Source organism: Phocoena phocoena, chromosome 16, assembly GCF_963924675.1.
Source record: "Phocoena phocoena chromosome 16, mPhoPho1.1, whole genome shotgun sequence".
In the NCBI taxonomy this organism is placed as follows: domain Eukaryota; kingdom Metazoa; phylum Chordata; class Mammalia; order Artiodactyla; family Phocoenidae; genus Phocoena; species Phocoena phocoena.
The window spans coordinates 17274487-17290957 of record NC_089234.1 but is presented as its reverse complement, the minus strand read 5'-3'; the positions used below and the strand labels follow the sequence as shown (position 1 = coordinate 17290957).

Sequence of the window (16471 nt, the reverse complement as noted above, 5' to 3'; positions counted from 1 at the left end):
CTTCCTCTCTCGAGCCACCTGGATCTTAATGGGTATTTTCTTACAAGGCTGTTGAGTTTACAAGATGACAGAACTGTATTTACCTTGGACTTGGGGCTGTCCTCTATTAAGGAGCTTTCAGCAAAGCCTAGGAGTCAAGTTATGGCATTGCGGGCTAAAAGCCAGTGGGGAAACCCTGGGGGAAAAACCCTCATGGGTAAGAAATACTTTGTCATCTGGTCCCTGAGTCTTATGGACTTAAGCAGTGACCTAGCTGAGTGATCCCACAGTGAGGCCTCAACATGTTCCAAGGCCTTAACTTGCTCTGAGTGGGCTCCGGATTCCCAGTGATGCACGCAGCCCCTCAGGGTCAGGGGCCACCATGCTGCCAGTCAGGCGGGGCAGGTGGAATGTTGCACAGCTGCGCCTCTGGTTGCATTTCCCAACACCTCCCTATCCCACAATGACTGGTCGTTGGCATGCTATTTCTGCCACCTTGTCATCTCGATGGCTTGTCTGGGGTCTCAATGGCTGTATATGCGGAGTGCCTGTCCCCAGCCCTTTTTTCTCAGGACAAGCTCGAGTTCACTTCCTCTGGTCTTATCAAACCCCTTGTTTCCAAAACTGTTAGCCACTTGGGGAGTTGAACTCGACTTTTCCCTCCCAACATCCTCCCAGCTGAAAGTAATGAGAAAAACAGTTGACCATGGTGAGATGTCCGTCCTTCCCATTCCCCCCCATCTACCATGACTTAGAGGGATAAGCCTGGAGAATTTTGTCAGGTGCGTTTCGTACTGCTGGTGGTTATTTGGCCATCTCTGATTCGAGCTCAGCTTAAAGAAACATATGGCCCCAGATTCTGCAATGCTACAGATTTGGAACTTTCCCATGTTAAAAGACTTAACAGATGAAATATGGTTTTCTATACCTCTTTTCACTGACCGTCAAAATAACAAGTGGTGTCTTGTCTTTCAACAGAGACACTCTTTTTACTCAGTTATTCAATGAAGAATGTGCTGTTGTCTTTGCTGTAGATTTTTATTTTATTTGTAAATTGTGCGTGCTGCGTGCTATGGAATACTGAAAAGCTATACACCCTGGCTTGTTAGCTGACACACAGTATGTGTGATTACAAATTGTTTGAATAACAGTGGACTATTGAACTGCCATCCAGATGTGTGTGGAGTTAACTGTGGGAATGTCCACAAAAGAGGATTATCTTTCTGGTTGCTGGGTCCAAGCCCCCCAGAAAGTGGAAACATAAGCGTGGAAGCTACTCAAATAGAACAGTAGCTACAAATGGCTCTTCAGAAGCAAAATTAATCATTTTTTTAAATTACACATTGCAGTTAAGACTGAATTTGTCCTTCTAAAGTAAATCAGGCAAAGAAAATACCAAACAACAGAAGAAGTTGCGGCTTTGAATGGCCTTTGCAAATGGTTTAGTCATTTTGTGTTTTTAATTATCTACAAATTCAGAACATTGTAGACTCAAGATAAGACCCTGACCATCCCAAGTCTCTGAGCTAACTTCTTGTGTACTTTATCTATGTTTCCAGCACTTCCTTCCATCTTGTCTACTGCACCGGATACCACAATCATACAGCAGTTGGCGTTCGTAGGCCTGGCCAGGGGAAAACAATACAGAAATCCCTTGTGAACATTTCCTTTAAAATATTTGAACCACAGTGAGATACTACTTCACACCCAGTAGAATGGCTAAAATAAAAAAGACAGACAATAACAAGTGTCGACAAAGATGTGGAGATATCAAAACCCTCACCTGCTGTTTATGAGAAAGTAAAATGGCATAGCCACTTTGTCAAACAGTTGGACAGTTCCTTACAATGTTCAACATGGAGCTGCCATACAAACCAGCATTTCCACTCCTAGGTATATGTATCCAAGAGGAATGACAATATAGGTTCACATAAAAACTTACACAGGTACAGAGCAGCATTATTCATGATAGTCAAACAGCAGAAACAACCCGATGTCCATCAACTGATGAATGGATAAATAAAATGGCAGTTTATTATTTGGCCATAAAAAGGAATGAAATACTAATACAACCTGGATGAACCTTGAAAACATGCTCAGTGAAAAAACCAGACTCAAAAGACTGTGTAGTATATGAATCCATTTGTATGAAATGTCCCAAATAGGCAGATCTATAGAGATAGAAAGTAGATTAGTGGTTGCCTAGAGCTGGAGGCGTTGAGGGAAAATGGAGGGTGACTGCCAATGGGAATGGGTTTTCTCTTTGGAGTGATGAAAATTTTCTAAAGTTGATTGTGATGATGGTTGTACAACTTGGTGAATATACTAAAAACCATTGAATTTTAAACCTTAAATGGGTGAATGGCATGGTATATGAATTATACCTCAATTAAGCTGTTTAAAAATGAAGGCAAGATAAAGACAGTTTCAGGTAAAAAATTTTAAAGGTATTTCAAGGTGATTTTTTTTTTTTAGAGAATCATGCCTCAAATTAGGAAGTCTTCAAAAACCACATATCTGGACTTTTTTGGCAACATGAAAAGAAGGGGAAATGGTTTTAAATTTAGTAGCTTATGTCCTTTTCCCCCCCCCCCCCAAGAATGAAATATCTGTTACTTGTTCAACAATGTCAATGCTTTCTATCTCCACTTGGAATCTACAGCAGTAAGTTGGCACCCAGCCATCAAATACCTAGATCTACCTTTGTGTAATAAAGCTCCCTTTAGCAATGCGTATTGAAATATATCATTTGGAACCTATTTTAAATTCTGTAGCAAGCAAGTCAAAAAAAAAAAATGTAAATCATGAAACATCAACCAAGTCAGAGGAAACAAAGAAACGAACAGGAAATCCTCTCTAGATTCTGTTCTCACTCCACTTTCTATAGTTTAATCTAAAGAAAAATGTGGAATTTCCTGCGGAGTGATTAATAGGCCAGTGTGGTGACATACAGGAACTCTGAGCTTGACCTTGCAGGTAAAGGCTAACTGGTATGTTAAGTTGATTACACAATTTCCTCTAAATAAGTTGACAAGTGGTTTGCTCAGTTGCCTTGACTTTTGCCCTTATAAATGCACACTTATAAATGACTTGCTTTTTCAGCTAAAGCAATCCTTATTTTAGATGTGACATGTGTTAAGTAAACAGACTGATAGGGAACCCAGCTTCCTAGCCTTCATAGCCAGGTCAGATTAGCAGAGTTGCTAGGGGACATGAGTTGGGGCAGCCTGAAACTTGGCTTTGAGCTATGGCTGTATTTGTAGAGCATGAGAAACGCAAAACTGTTTTTGTCCTTCCAGTATGGTGAAGTAGACTGGTGGATTTGAGAAGATGATCCACAAGTTGCTCGAAATATTCCAGGAGTAGAGGTGCTAAATGGTTTGCATTGAATGACAATAGGTTTATCTCTAGTGTTTATCTCTAGTTCAGGTCTCCTTTCAGGATGTCAAGTCTGTAAGAAAATACAGCCTTTGGTGTTTTGTCCAAAAATATCATGGAGAAAAGGTTTCTGGTCAGCATTTCTGTTCTATTATCATTTTCATAAGAAGAAAATATAGTCCTTTTATAGTCAAGAGGATATAGTTTATTGAGATATTTTTATTTAAAGATGTACTACTTCCTTCTATTCAAGGGGAAAGTTAACAAAAAGCCACTATAAGGAACAGGAAATGTTACTTCAGATGATAAATCAAAATGATGCTTAGGAAAATCACTGGTTATTTGTAGATTTATAAGTCAAGCACCTTTATTGAACTTAATATATCCTGATTTGATAAGCGAAAAGAGCTTTGCTAACATTGTTGATTTAGCTGGAATCTATTTGTGTGTGTGTGTGTGTGTGTGTGTGTGTGTGGTGTGTGACTCTTCCTGAATGAGTTAAACATTTGGAAAATGAATTGATTTTTATTTGTATATACAAAGATAATGCCATTTATGCTTTCCAGGTCTAGAATATGACAAGCCTTGGGCTCATCTGGAAAACAGAACATTATTAGGATTCAGAGGTTAAATTCACCATCCCGTCATCAAATCCATGAATGTCCCTCTGAAACAATGTGCAGACCCATTATAAATCATCTTCCTTCACATTAGCTCTTACATAAGATGAAACTCGCCAGCCTGGAAATGTTTACTACTTACCACAGATGTCTCTCTTAGACATCTTTTTGTTTATTTCATTATTTCATTCAATCATCCATAAGTATTTGCAACAAAAGGATTGCCATCCATCTTCCGGCTGGCTGTATGCTTGGGCAAAGGACTGGGGCTAATCTGTCCTGCCGTGTGGCTTCCCCTTGAAAGCTGTCAATACTCAGTAACCATTAACTATTAACAACAACATCCTCAATGCATGTGTCTGAGCCATGTCACTTCCGCCCCAGCTAGCCAGAGCCCAGTTAGACGTACTCATGAGATTTTTCACACTCGACTCTCTCTGCTTGTGGAAAGTTCGGATCTCCTGAGGTTTGACTTTCAACTCAGCATGGTAAACCTAAGACTGACGAATTTCCCACCACAAAGGACCAGTCAGAGAAGTTTCTGCTGCCTCTCAATTTTCTCTCTCAAGAGAGTGCCCTTTAAAATTAAAGGATAAATACTTCTGTTATATATATTTTAATCAAATATTTCAGAAATTAAAAAATAGGACATAATAAGTGAACACCCTTCATAATAAATGAACACCCCTCTTCCCAGCACAAGCTTAAGAATTAATATTTTACAAATACAAATGAAGTTCCCGTTCCACCTCAGGAGAAGTTTACAAGACCTAGTGCACAGTACCTTGAAGAAATCCACATGAAATATTGAGAGCTGCCCTGTGAGAGGAAGAGAGATGACATGCTTCTGGAGAAAACGTGCACTTTTCTCTTGTTGGTTTGAGTTTTTTATATTCCAAATATTTAAACCATAAGACATTGCCGATATTCAGTTATTTTCAAACCTCAAAGGTGACAGTTTTCTGTGGTTAGCCTCAGAGCAGAGAGACAGATATCCATTGCACATTACAAGAGGAAACCAAAATCCAGGTCACATCTTCTCTTGTCTAGATCATTAGCTTAGACTCAGAATTGGCTTCCCTGCCTCAGTTCTCAGCCCCTTCCAATTCAGCCTCCACGCTCTTGGCCACAAGCATATGTATATCAGATCGAGAATCAAGACAGGGAAGCTGTCTCGATTATAAAATATATACATAGTGGAATTCTTACCGCAAGCCTGCTACCTTGCAGAGGCTGCCACTTTACATAACTCATCTCATTTCATCCTCACAGGAAACTCTGAGACATCCAGGGGCAGATCCAAGTTTTGTGGAATCCAAATTTGGGGATACTTTGATGAGGGGAGGTTAAATTGAAAATTAGTTAATATTTGTTTAGGTTAAGAAAAGAAAGTACAACAAAATTTTAAAGGCAGTTAAATACTAGAGACACCTCAAAGTTCAGAAAAATCACATAGTTTTGTTAATTAACCACTTGACATACATTTATAATACTTTTTTCCCCTATATTTTTGGCTCCCTATTCTTTGGTCATTTCTTCGTCTAACAAGTATTTCATAATATCATCTTCTATGACGAGAATAGAAGGATGCTCAGTCTTTCCTCTAACGTGGTTGAGCAAACTTTTTTTTAAATTATGGAGAGTATATTTAAAGCTTCTTTTTTGCTTCATAGTTCAACATTAGTAATAATCATGTAAGTTTTTAAGATCGTCGTCAAATGGAAACATCTCACTTTTTTCCCAGATATGGAGCTGTGAGATTTGGAATTTTTTCCACACACTTAGCTTCTGGCTCCGTGCATTTCTTTCTGTACCTCCTATATGCGTCTGGAGCCGGTTGCTCTAAGGCATGTTCATATGACAGTATGACCTCTGGCCCTGGCCCTTCATGTCCCAACACTAGATGAGTTGGCCGTTTCCAGCCCAGGACAGCTAGCAATAACCTACCCAAACATGGAAATGACTGTATAACATGTAAGCATATCCTACTGCATCCAAAGTAAATTATCCCTAACTCAGCTTTTCCCCATGGCTACTCCAATGCTACCCAACACAAGGGAGAGTCAGAGTAGAAAGAGACGGTCATCCTAAAGGATTGCAGTTAATATGTCTTATGTTTACAAATTGTAAAAAATATTTGACCAAGTGAACACATTTCTAGGGCCTCTCCCAGGGCCTTGGAAGGAGGCCAAACAAGTGAGAGACTGACCCTGAAGGCTGGACGGGAGCTGAGAAGGTGCATTTGCTTTTGCAAACTTCAGCAAGGTTACTTGGGTAGCAAGTGACAGAGCTAGGACTTGAACCCAGTCTGTAGAGGCCAAGCTCTTATCTATTAAATTACGTTAACTCATCTTTTTTTTTTTAACTTTTTATTTTATACTGGAGTGTAGTTAACAGTGTTGTGTTAGTTTCGGGTGTACAGCAAAGTGATTCAGTTACACATATACATGTATCTATTCTTTTTCAAAGTCTTTTCCCATTTAGGTCGTTACATAATATTAAGCAGAGTTCCCTGTGCTACACAGTAGGTCTTCAGTTGGTTACTCATTTAAGTACAGCAGTGTGTACACGTCAATCCCAAAGTCCCTAACTATCCCTCCCCACCTCCCTTCCCCCCAGTAACCATAAATTCATTCTCTAAGTCTGTGAGTCTGTTTCTGTTTTGTAAAGAAATTCATTTGTATCACTTTTTTTAGATTCCACATATAAGCGATACCATACGATATTTCTCTTTCTCTATCTGATTTCACTCAGTGTGACAATCTCTAGGTCCATCCATGTCGCTGCAAATGGCATTATTTCATTCTTTTTAATGGCTGAGTAATATTCCAATGTATGTAGGCACCACTCTTTTTTATCCGCTCCTCTGTTGATGGACATTTAGGTTGCTTCCATGTCTTGGCTAAGGGTGCATGTATCCTTTCAGACCATGTTTTTCTCTAGGTATATGCCCAGGAGTGGGATTGCAGGATCATATGGTAGCTCTATTTTTAGTTTCTTAAGGACCCTCCATACTGTTTTGCATAGTGGCTGCACCAATTCACATTCCCACCAACAGTACGGGAGGGTTCCCTTCTCTCCACACCCTCTCCAGCATTTATTGTTTGTGGACTTTTTAATGATGGCCATTCTGACTGGTGAGAGGTAATACCTCATTTCGCCATTAGTCAACATTTGCTACACCAAAAAATGGGCATTCGAATCTCGAAACAGATTTGCTCTATTCCTGTGCACCCTTGGGCCAACTTCCTTTAAGACCCTGGAACTCAACCTCTGTTGGAAACAAATTTTATCATGACAGAGATTTTCCAACAGCTCTGTATTAAACAAAAGTCACTGCCTCTCCTCCACCCATGTTCCAAAATTCATGTTGCCCCTCATCCAGCTAGGAATATTTCTCAGGCTGCCCCAAGGGTTGTTAAATATAGTACAGTCCCTTACGTTTATTCTGGTGTCCCTAGAAGCCATATTTCGGAAGTGGCGGGACAGTCCTCATTAGAAGGGGGACAGCCAGCAGGGGCCCTGCTCTCCATGCCCTGGCGCCTGCAGAAGAAAGGCTTTTTCTGATAAACCCTCCAATGTCTGGGACCCGCCGTTGTGCACATGGGCGGAACGCTCTCTCACAGAACAAGTGTGTTTGCCAAATCAGGGGCTGAAGTATCTTGCAAGTCCACTTGTTCCAGAAGAAAGACAGGATAAGGAAAGTGGCAGAAGCAGTGATAGGAAAGGAGTTTTTCGCACTAACAAGCGTGAGCTGATAAGCCTGACCTGTAAGGCAGATGTTGAGGGTCCTAAGTACACCTCTCAGGCCAAAATTAGCTGAGCAAATTTGATTTGGCTTTCCATTTTATAGTGGGGAAAAAAATTCCTAGGAAGAAAGAAAACTCAGCATGTATTGCTATCACAAATGACAGATTTGACTGCCTAACTGCTAGATTTTCCGACTGAATAAGTCAAGAGAATCGCTTCCTAATATGCCTGAATTGTAGGGTGACATGATAAAAATATAGTAATAATATATTTTAGTCCTTGCTATGCTCCAGTCCCTGGGCTGAGTGAGTTTACATTGCTTATTTCATTTGATCCTCGTAAGAAACCTATGAGGCTGTTTCAAATTACAGATGAAGAAAATGAGGCTTAGAGAGATTCAGTAATTTACCCCACGCAGCCACACAGCCAACAGGTGGTGGAGGCTAGATCTGAACCAAAGCAGCCAGACTTGGGAGCCTGCACACTTATCTACTCTTATACGTGGGAGAGGTCCATCTACATCCCATTCCTGTCTCCCTGCTCAGGGATCGCCCTACCGCTCTGAACAGTTCCTATAAAAGGGACTGCCTGCCGATGCAGGGGACATGGGTTCGTGCCCCGGTCCGGGAGGGTCCCACACGCCACGGGGCGGCTGGGCCCGTGGTCCATGGCCGCTGGGCCTGCGCGTCCGGAGCCTGTGCTCTGCAGCGGGAGAGGCCTCAGCGGTGAGAGGCCCACGTACCGCAGGAAAAAAAGGGGGGGGGAGTACTTTGAGAAACTCTCTGTTATTTGACATATGTATAAAGCAAACAAGGATTATTTTTATTATGTGCCACAAGTACCCTTATTAGCTTTTTTTCTTCTCTCTTAGGGTGCCTAGAATAAAACATAAGAATATTGGTAAGGGAGCAAAATAAGTATTTATTGAGCTCTGAAAGGCTTGATACGTGCTTAGTTCTTCTCCACCCCTGCTCGGAGGCCCAGGCCGTGTAGAAGGAAGCTCTCAGAAGGGTTAAGGAGGGTGTGGCTGCTTCCTTCTGGCAAACTCAGGATCCTGTGAGGTAGCTAAAGCCATGCCGCTGCTCCTCGGAGGCTGAACGGGGTTCCCTGTGTGTTACCCATTTGTACCTAAAATCTCTACCAGGAAGTTTTTGAAAAGTTCTCCAGAAGGAAAGCCATATTCACCTGGTCCAGGTGTAGGGTACGGTGGCAGTTCAATGCCAGGTCCCGGGGGAAGCACCAGCCTGGGCCTTGTAGTCCCATTGGAGAGGAAGTGATGAGCCAAGGCCAGGATGATGAGAGGGAACCTCAGGAGAATATGTGCTCCATCCCCTCATTTCACAGAGGGAGAAACCGAGGCCCCGGGAGAGGAAGTGACCTACGGCTGGTCACGGTGGAGGCAGCGCTAGGCTTCCTACTTAAGACACTCCTTCTACCATAGGCTGCTGACATGCTCGCCTCAACGCAGCGTCACCCAAGCAGACAGGGGCATCCTAAATACTTCGTGGCAGTTCTGTCATCCAGCGATGCGATTTGAGGTTACATTTCAGAATTGTGATGAGGAGACGGACTTCCAAGAGGGACTACGCCCTTTTTCCTAAGGTGGTTAGATTCTCAGTCTATAGCAACAAAAGAGCTATTTAAATAAACTCTATTTTATTCCTACAGTTGGTGACTCATCTACAGTAATATGTGTTATCATATTGCCTGAGCCAATCACGTTTTCCTCGGACTTATATTCCTCAGATGAGATGCAGGGAAATTGCCCGACAAGTTCTTTATTGCTTGTTCCAAAAGCAGGAAGTGCCCTAAGTGACTGTCTACACAAGTATCTCACACAAATGACACCTGCTACTCTTCTTCTCTTTGAGGTACCTTGTTTAACCAAATATACTTGGAAAGAGTCGGGGAGGATCAAGTTACTGTTCACGTTGATCCATCTTTGCCAATAGAACAGTTTTGAAGACAACGATATTATCTTATGCACTTTAAATATATTCTCAAAACCTTGAAGCAACAGATTGAGCTCGTTTAAATAATGGAAACATCCTCTGATAGCCCAATCAGCAACACCAGTCTTCACCGTGCCATGGAACAATCCAAGTGGACTCGTTTTCTGATAGAACAAGTCTGATTTCACTTTTTCCATTTAAACAGATGTGTTAGTACACGTCCCTGGGAGAAGCTCGCCGCTCTGAATTCTAGTTCTGAAGTAGTTGGGAAGCTAGGAAGGAGGTGGATGTATGGAGCAGAGAGCGTCAAGCCTCTCTGTGAATTTGTCACAAGGCAGGTGTAAGGTGCTGCCACCATCAGTACATCTTCAGACACTTTCTTTGCTTTGTCCCCACAAGACTATCAAGAAAGCTGCATTCTTTGAAAATAAATTTGGAGATGAAAAAGGTAAAGTTATTACACTTTCAGTGAACAAAAACTGTCAAAATTTGCACCACTCCACTGTACAATATGTCTGAATTCAGACCATCCTATTACCCACTGAGCACCGTGCATCACCCTTCACAGGAATATGTGTAAAACTGGGAGAAACTCAAAGCTCCAGCTTGGATCTGTGGTCCTTGATGAAAGGAGCAGCTACTTACAGCAGTCATTCCTATTGTGTCGTCTCTTGGCACTGGGGAGCCAGTACACCCAGGGCAAAACAACTTAGTGAGGTGGGAGAAGGCAACTGAGGAAACACGGTGGTGAAAGAACGCTGGCGTGATACTTGGATCACAGGCATAGTCTCAGAAGACTGGCTTCAACAAATAAAAATACATATGGAAGTTAGGGATCTAGACACTGATTCTCTTTAATTTAGCTATACTCCAATTTAATACTTTAAGAGAAATCTTTGCAGGTACTGAGAAAAGGCCACGTACCAGTATGTTCATTGCAGCATTGGAACAGCAGAAATTTAGAAGCGACATAAAGATTCGTCAGTGGGGGAGGGTCAATACAACAGAACACTGTTTGGTAGTTAAAATACATAAGCGAATCATACACACGTGTGCACACACATATGCATCCTGGAACTATTATGTTGAGTGAAAAGATAATTTTTGAAGTGCTGCGTATAGAGCATTATGTTAAAAGAATAGTACACCTGTTTATAGATACATAAATATGTAGTAAAAGAATAGAAACATGGGCGGAAGCACAAGCTACGGGGGAAGGGGTATCAACTGTATTTTGTAACATGTTATCTTTTCAGAAGAGCAGCTCAGCCTTCCATGCCATTAAATTGATTATTGTATTTCCAGAGGAAACAAAGAGACTGATTTTTAAATATGTATCCTGTGCATCCAATGGGAGAAGGGGTTTAGAGTTTCGACTTAGGCTTCTCTGGGAGAATAAAGGAAATGAACTGACCTTTCACCTCGGACACTCCATCAGGGCCAAATACAGACTTAAGACAATTTCCATCTTGGAAGGGGATGAGTCTGGTTAGACTGCTTATCCCAAAGTCATCCCTGATTTTTGTTTTTAATGAAATTTGACAAATAAAGTATGTGCATGAAGGCTCCTGTAGAATGGCCGTAATTTGTGCTCAGGAATGCATAATTTTATCAGGGTCTCTGTAATTAGATATTGTACAATAGAATAAAAAGCAAATACTGCTCGTTCCATGGCAACGACGGCCTTTAGTACCTATCTTTGAGATAACGAAGGTTTCCATAGACACACGTATCACATGGGATTTTTTTAAATAGACATCCAACAAGAAAATGAAAGTTTCCCAATTGGTTTTCCCCTGATTTTAAGGGCAAGTGTATGAACATGTGTTTTGTTCTCTTCTTTTTCTACTGTCTCCTAGATGTGAGTTGTTTTTCCCCCTTCTTTATCTGTTTGAACTGTAAACGTGGATGCTGCAGGTTTCGTAGTCCTATAGAATCATTTCAGTGCTTAAACTGGTGTTTGGTGTGAAGTGCTCATCCTTTCAGGGGAGAGAAAAGAATTAAGATTGTGGTCACTTTCTTTGTAAGGACTGAAGAAAGGTTTCATGGGATGGTAGTCTGTCTTTTACCAGAAAGAGCACTGACGGGCCGGGGCATGGACTAGAGAGCAAGCTTCTAGAAGGCAGGGAGTAACCTCTGTGACGCCAGCATCTAGCATTGCAGACACACAGTAGGTACTCAACAATTAACTCCCTGCTGGTTAACTAATCATACAGAGGGAAGACAGCAGTGTTGAATAATTACTAAGGAAAGACCCTGAAAGATGCACCTTCGCTTCTAGACCAGAGGTCAGATATCTGAGTGAGCAGGTGGGTCACATAAATGTGCCAGGTGGGGCTGGCCAAATGTTACACAACAGGAAGTCAAGGGCCTGGGGTGAACCAAGGTGTGCATGGACTATCTTAAAGCATTCAATCCAAACTTTTTCAAACATCAACTAAGCCAAACAAAACAGTCTAATTTGCATTACTGCCTAGGCTGTGAGTAATGTAATTCTAGTACTATATTGTTTCCACTGAGAGATGGCCAAATCCCAAACAGGTTACGAACCATTCCTACCAAGCGCCAGTATTAAGCAGGTAACTATGCAGTGGGTATTGCTCTTTACTAAGTGGTAAGACTTTGGGCCAGACCAGCTCTGTGCAGGGCCAGTTCTGGAAGTAGTAGGCTCTCTTTTTCTCACTTTGGAATTTGGTTGAAATTCACCTGTAATGTTCACCAAGGGCAGTCTAGAAAGGGAGAATACCCAGCAGTGTATCCTGTACCTTAAGAGGAAGGGTCAGTGGAAGGTGAGAGAAGCAAGCCCATGGGTTTGTGGTCTGCTAAGACGCATGCGACCTTCAAATCATTGTTTTAAATACCAGTGGGTCAACCACTGCCTTCTATCCAACCTGCTGCCTACCTGGGGTGATCTCCTAGAGTCTGAATCACTGCACCACCCAATAAAGCCTGATTGGTTGTACATAAACATTTCTAGTACAGATGCTCTTGGCCACAAGATTTTTGCTTTCAGAACTATTAGCCCAAGTCCCTCCTGTTGGAACACACGGCCTCAAGTATTTGTAGATGTTCTGCCCAAGATACACCTAGGCTGAATTCTGGAAACTAGTTCTTTTATCGCTTTCATTTCATTAACTGCATTTAATAGCATGATTGGAATTGTTAGGGCAAAGCCCTTTGCAATTTTATTAGCATTCAGCAATTTTATATGTGGTAGTGAAGTGTGCACCTTGAGAGAATATTGAGCACATCTTAAGAAGGGAAGAGGGATATTGATATATAGTGAGAGAGGCAGAGAAACACATGTTAATTATCCCTATGAATCCTGTAAATGTCTTCATAGAATCATAGAAATCATACCATTCCTTGGATTTAGAGAGCATTCTCTTCCAAATGACTCGAGGCAGTAGAGGTGCTGTCTTATCTTCATATGATCCTGAGAGATAGGGAGGAACAATTGTAAAACAAACTATTCAGACCCTGTTAGGCATCATGGGGTAGCAGTTAAGATATCATTTAAAGTATTGTTAATCTAAAATTGATGGTCTCACTAGAGGCAGTTATAGTCACCTTTGTCAATTGGATCAATAAAAGAACTAAAATTGTCCATCTCTCCATTAAAACAAAGAATTGGAATAAGAGTCTGGGACCCTAGAGATAGTCTAGACCACTAGACCCAACTCCTAGAGATTATGCATTTTAGAATGGTGCAAAAAGAAAAGCCACAGGAAAGGATGAATTTAATACCATGTACCTGCAAAGATAGGGAGTTGATCTCTATGCTCATTGGTTAGACAGTCACTTTGAGGTATTTCAGTGCTTGCAGGTGGCAGCTGTGCTTCCTTTGCTCAACAGTGAGTTTTCTTTTTTTTTAATTTATTTTATTTAATTTATTTATTTTAAATTTTTAAATAGATCTTTATTGGAGTATAATTGCTTCACAATACTGTGTTAGTTTCTGTTGCACAACAAAGAGAATCAGCCATATGCATACATATGTCCCCATATCCCTTCCCTCTTGAGCCTCCCTCCCACCCTCCCTATCCCACCCCTCTAGGTCCTCGCAAAGCACCAAGCCGATCTCCCTAGGCTATGCTGCTGCTTCCCAACAGCCAACTATTTTACATTCGGTAGTGTATATATGTCGATGGTACTCTTACTTCGCCCCAGCTTCACCCTCCCACCCCGTGTCCTCAAGTCCATTTTCTATGTCTACGTCTTTATTCCTGCCCTGCAACTAGGTTCATCAGTACCTTTTTTTTTTTTTTTTCGATTCCGTATATATGCGTTAGCGTACGGTATTTGCTTTTCTCTTTCTGACTTACTTCACTCTGTATGACAGACTCTAGGTCCATCTACCTCACTACAAATAACTCAATTTCATTTCTCTTTGTCTGTGTAATATTCCATTGTATATATGTGCCACATCTTCTTTATCCATTCATCTGTCAGTGGACATTTAGGTTGGTTCCATGTCTGGCTATTGTAAATAGAGCTGCAATGAACATTATGGTACATGTCTCTTTTTGAATTATGGTTTTCTCAGGGTATATGCCCAGTAGTGGGATTGCTGGGTCATATGGTAGTTCTACTTTTAGTTTTTTAAGGAACCTCCATACTGTTTTCCATAGTGGTTGTATCAATTTACATTCCCATCAACAGTGCAGGAGCGTTCCCTTTTCACCACACCCTTTCCAGTACTTACTATTTCTAGATTTTTTGGTGATGGCGATTCTGACCAGCATGAGGTAATACCTCATTGTGGTTTTGATTTATATTTCTATAATGATTAGTGATGTTGAGCATCCTTTCATGTGTTTGTTGGCAATCAGTATATCTTCTTTGGAGAAATGTCTATTTAGGTCTTCTGCCCATTTTTTAACTGGATTGTTTGTTTTTTCAATATTGAGCTTCATGAGCTGTTTGTATATTTTGGAGATTAATCCTTTGTCTATTGTTTCATTTGCAAATATTTCCTCCCTTTCTAAGGGTTGTCTTTTTGTCTTGTTTATGGTTTCCTTTCCTGTGGAAAAGCTTTTAAGTCCCATTTGTTTATATTTGTTTTTATTTCCGTTACTCTAGGAGGTGGGTCAAAAAAGATCTTGCTGTGGTTTATGTCAAAGTGTCTTTTTCCTGTTTTCCTCTAAGAGTTTTTACAGTGTCTGGTCTTACATTTAAATCTTTAATCCATTTGGAGATTGTTTTTGTGTACGCTGTTAGGTAGTGTTCTAATTTCATTTTTGTACATGTAGCTGTCCAGTTTTCCCAGCACCACATATTGAAGAGGCTGTCTTTTCTCCATTGTTTGTTCTTGCCTCCTTTATTGTAAATTAGGTGCCCATGTGTGCGTGGGTTTATCTCTGGGCATTCTATCTTCTACCATTGATCTGTATTTCTGTTTTTGTGCCAGTACCATACTGTCTTGATTACGGTAGCTTTGTGGTATAGTTTGAAGTCAGGGAGCCTGATTCTTCCAACTCCATTTTTCTTTCTCAAGATTGCTTTGGCTATTCGGGGTATTTTGTGTTTCCATACAAATTGTGAAATTTTTTGTTGTAATTCTGTGAAGAATGCCATTGGTAGTTTGATAGGGATTGCATTGAATCTGTAGATTGCTTTGGGTAGTATAGTCATTTTCACAATATTGATTCTTCCAATCCAAGAACATGGTATATTTCTCCATCTGTTTATGTCATCTTTGATTTCTTTCATCAGTGTTTTATAGTTTTCTGAGTACAAGTCTTTTGTCTCCTTAGGTAGCTTTATTCCTAGGTAGTTTATTCTTTTTTGTTGCAATGGTAAATGGGAGTGTTTCCTTAATTTCTCTTTCAGATGTTTCATCATTAGCATATAGGAATGCAAGAGATTTCTGTGCATTAGTTTTGTATCCTGCAACCTTACCAAATTCATTGATTAGTTCTAGTAGTTTTCTGGTGGCATCTTTAGGATTTTCTATGTATAGTATCATGTCATTGGCAAACAGTGACAGTTTTACTTCTTCTTTTCCAATTTGTATTTCTTTTTCTTCTCTGATTGCTGGGGCTAGGACTTCCAAAACTATGTTGAATAAGAGTGGCAAGAGTACACATCCTTGTCTTGTTTCTGATCTTAGTGGAAATGCTTTCCGTTTTTCACCATTGAGTATGATGAATGCTGTGGGTTTGTCATATATAGCCTTTATTATGTTGAGCTAGGTTCCCTCTGTGCCCATTTTCTGGAGAGTTTTTATCATAAGTGGGTGTTGAATTTTGTCAAAAGCTTTTTCTGCATCTATTGAGATGATCATATAGTTTTTATTCCTTAATTTGTAAATGTGGTGTATCACATTGATTGATTTGCATATATTGAAGAATCCTTGCATCCCTGGGATAAATCCCACTTGATCATAGTGTATGATCCTTTTAATGTGCTGTTGGATTCTGTTTGCTAGTATTTTGTTCAGGATTTTTGCATCTATGTTCATCAGTGATATTAGTCTATAATTTTCTTTTTTTGTGTTATCTTTTTCTGGTTTTGGTATCACGGTAACGGTGGCTTCATAGAATGAATTTGGGAGTGTTTCTCCCTCTGCAATTTTTTGAAAGAGTTTGAGAAGGATGGGTGTTAGCTCTTCTCTAAATGTTTGATAGAATTCACTGTGAAGCCATCTGGTCCTGGACTTTGGTTTGTTGGAAGATATTTAATTACAGTTTCAATTTCATTACTTATGATAGGTCTGTTTATATTTTCTAATTCTTCCTGGTTCAGTCTCATAAAATTGTACCTTTCCAAGAATTTGTACATTTCTTTGTG

General features: G+C 40.5%; 1 protein-coding gene across 3 annotated transcripts in view; it reads left to right on the top strand.

Annotated features, from left to right (window-relative positions):
• The window catches only part of VTI1A (vesicle transport through interaction with t-SNAREs 1A), a 362797-nt gene that overhangs the window by 279181 nt on the left and 67145 nt on the right, over positions 1-16471 (top strand). The window lies entirely within an intron of this gene.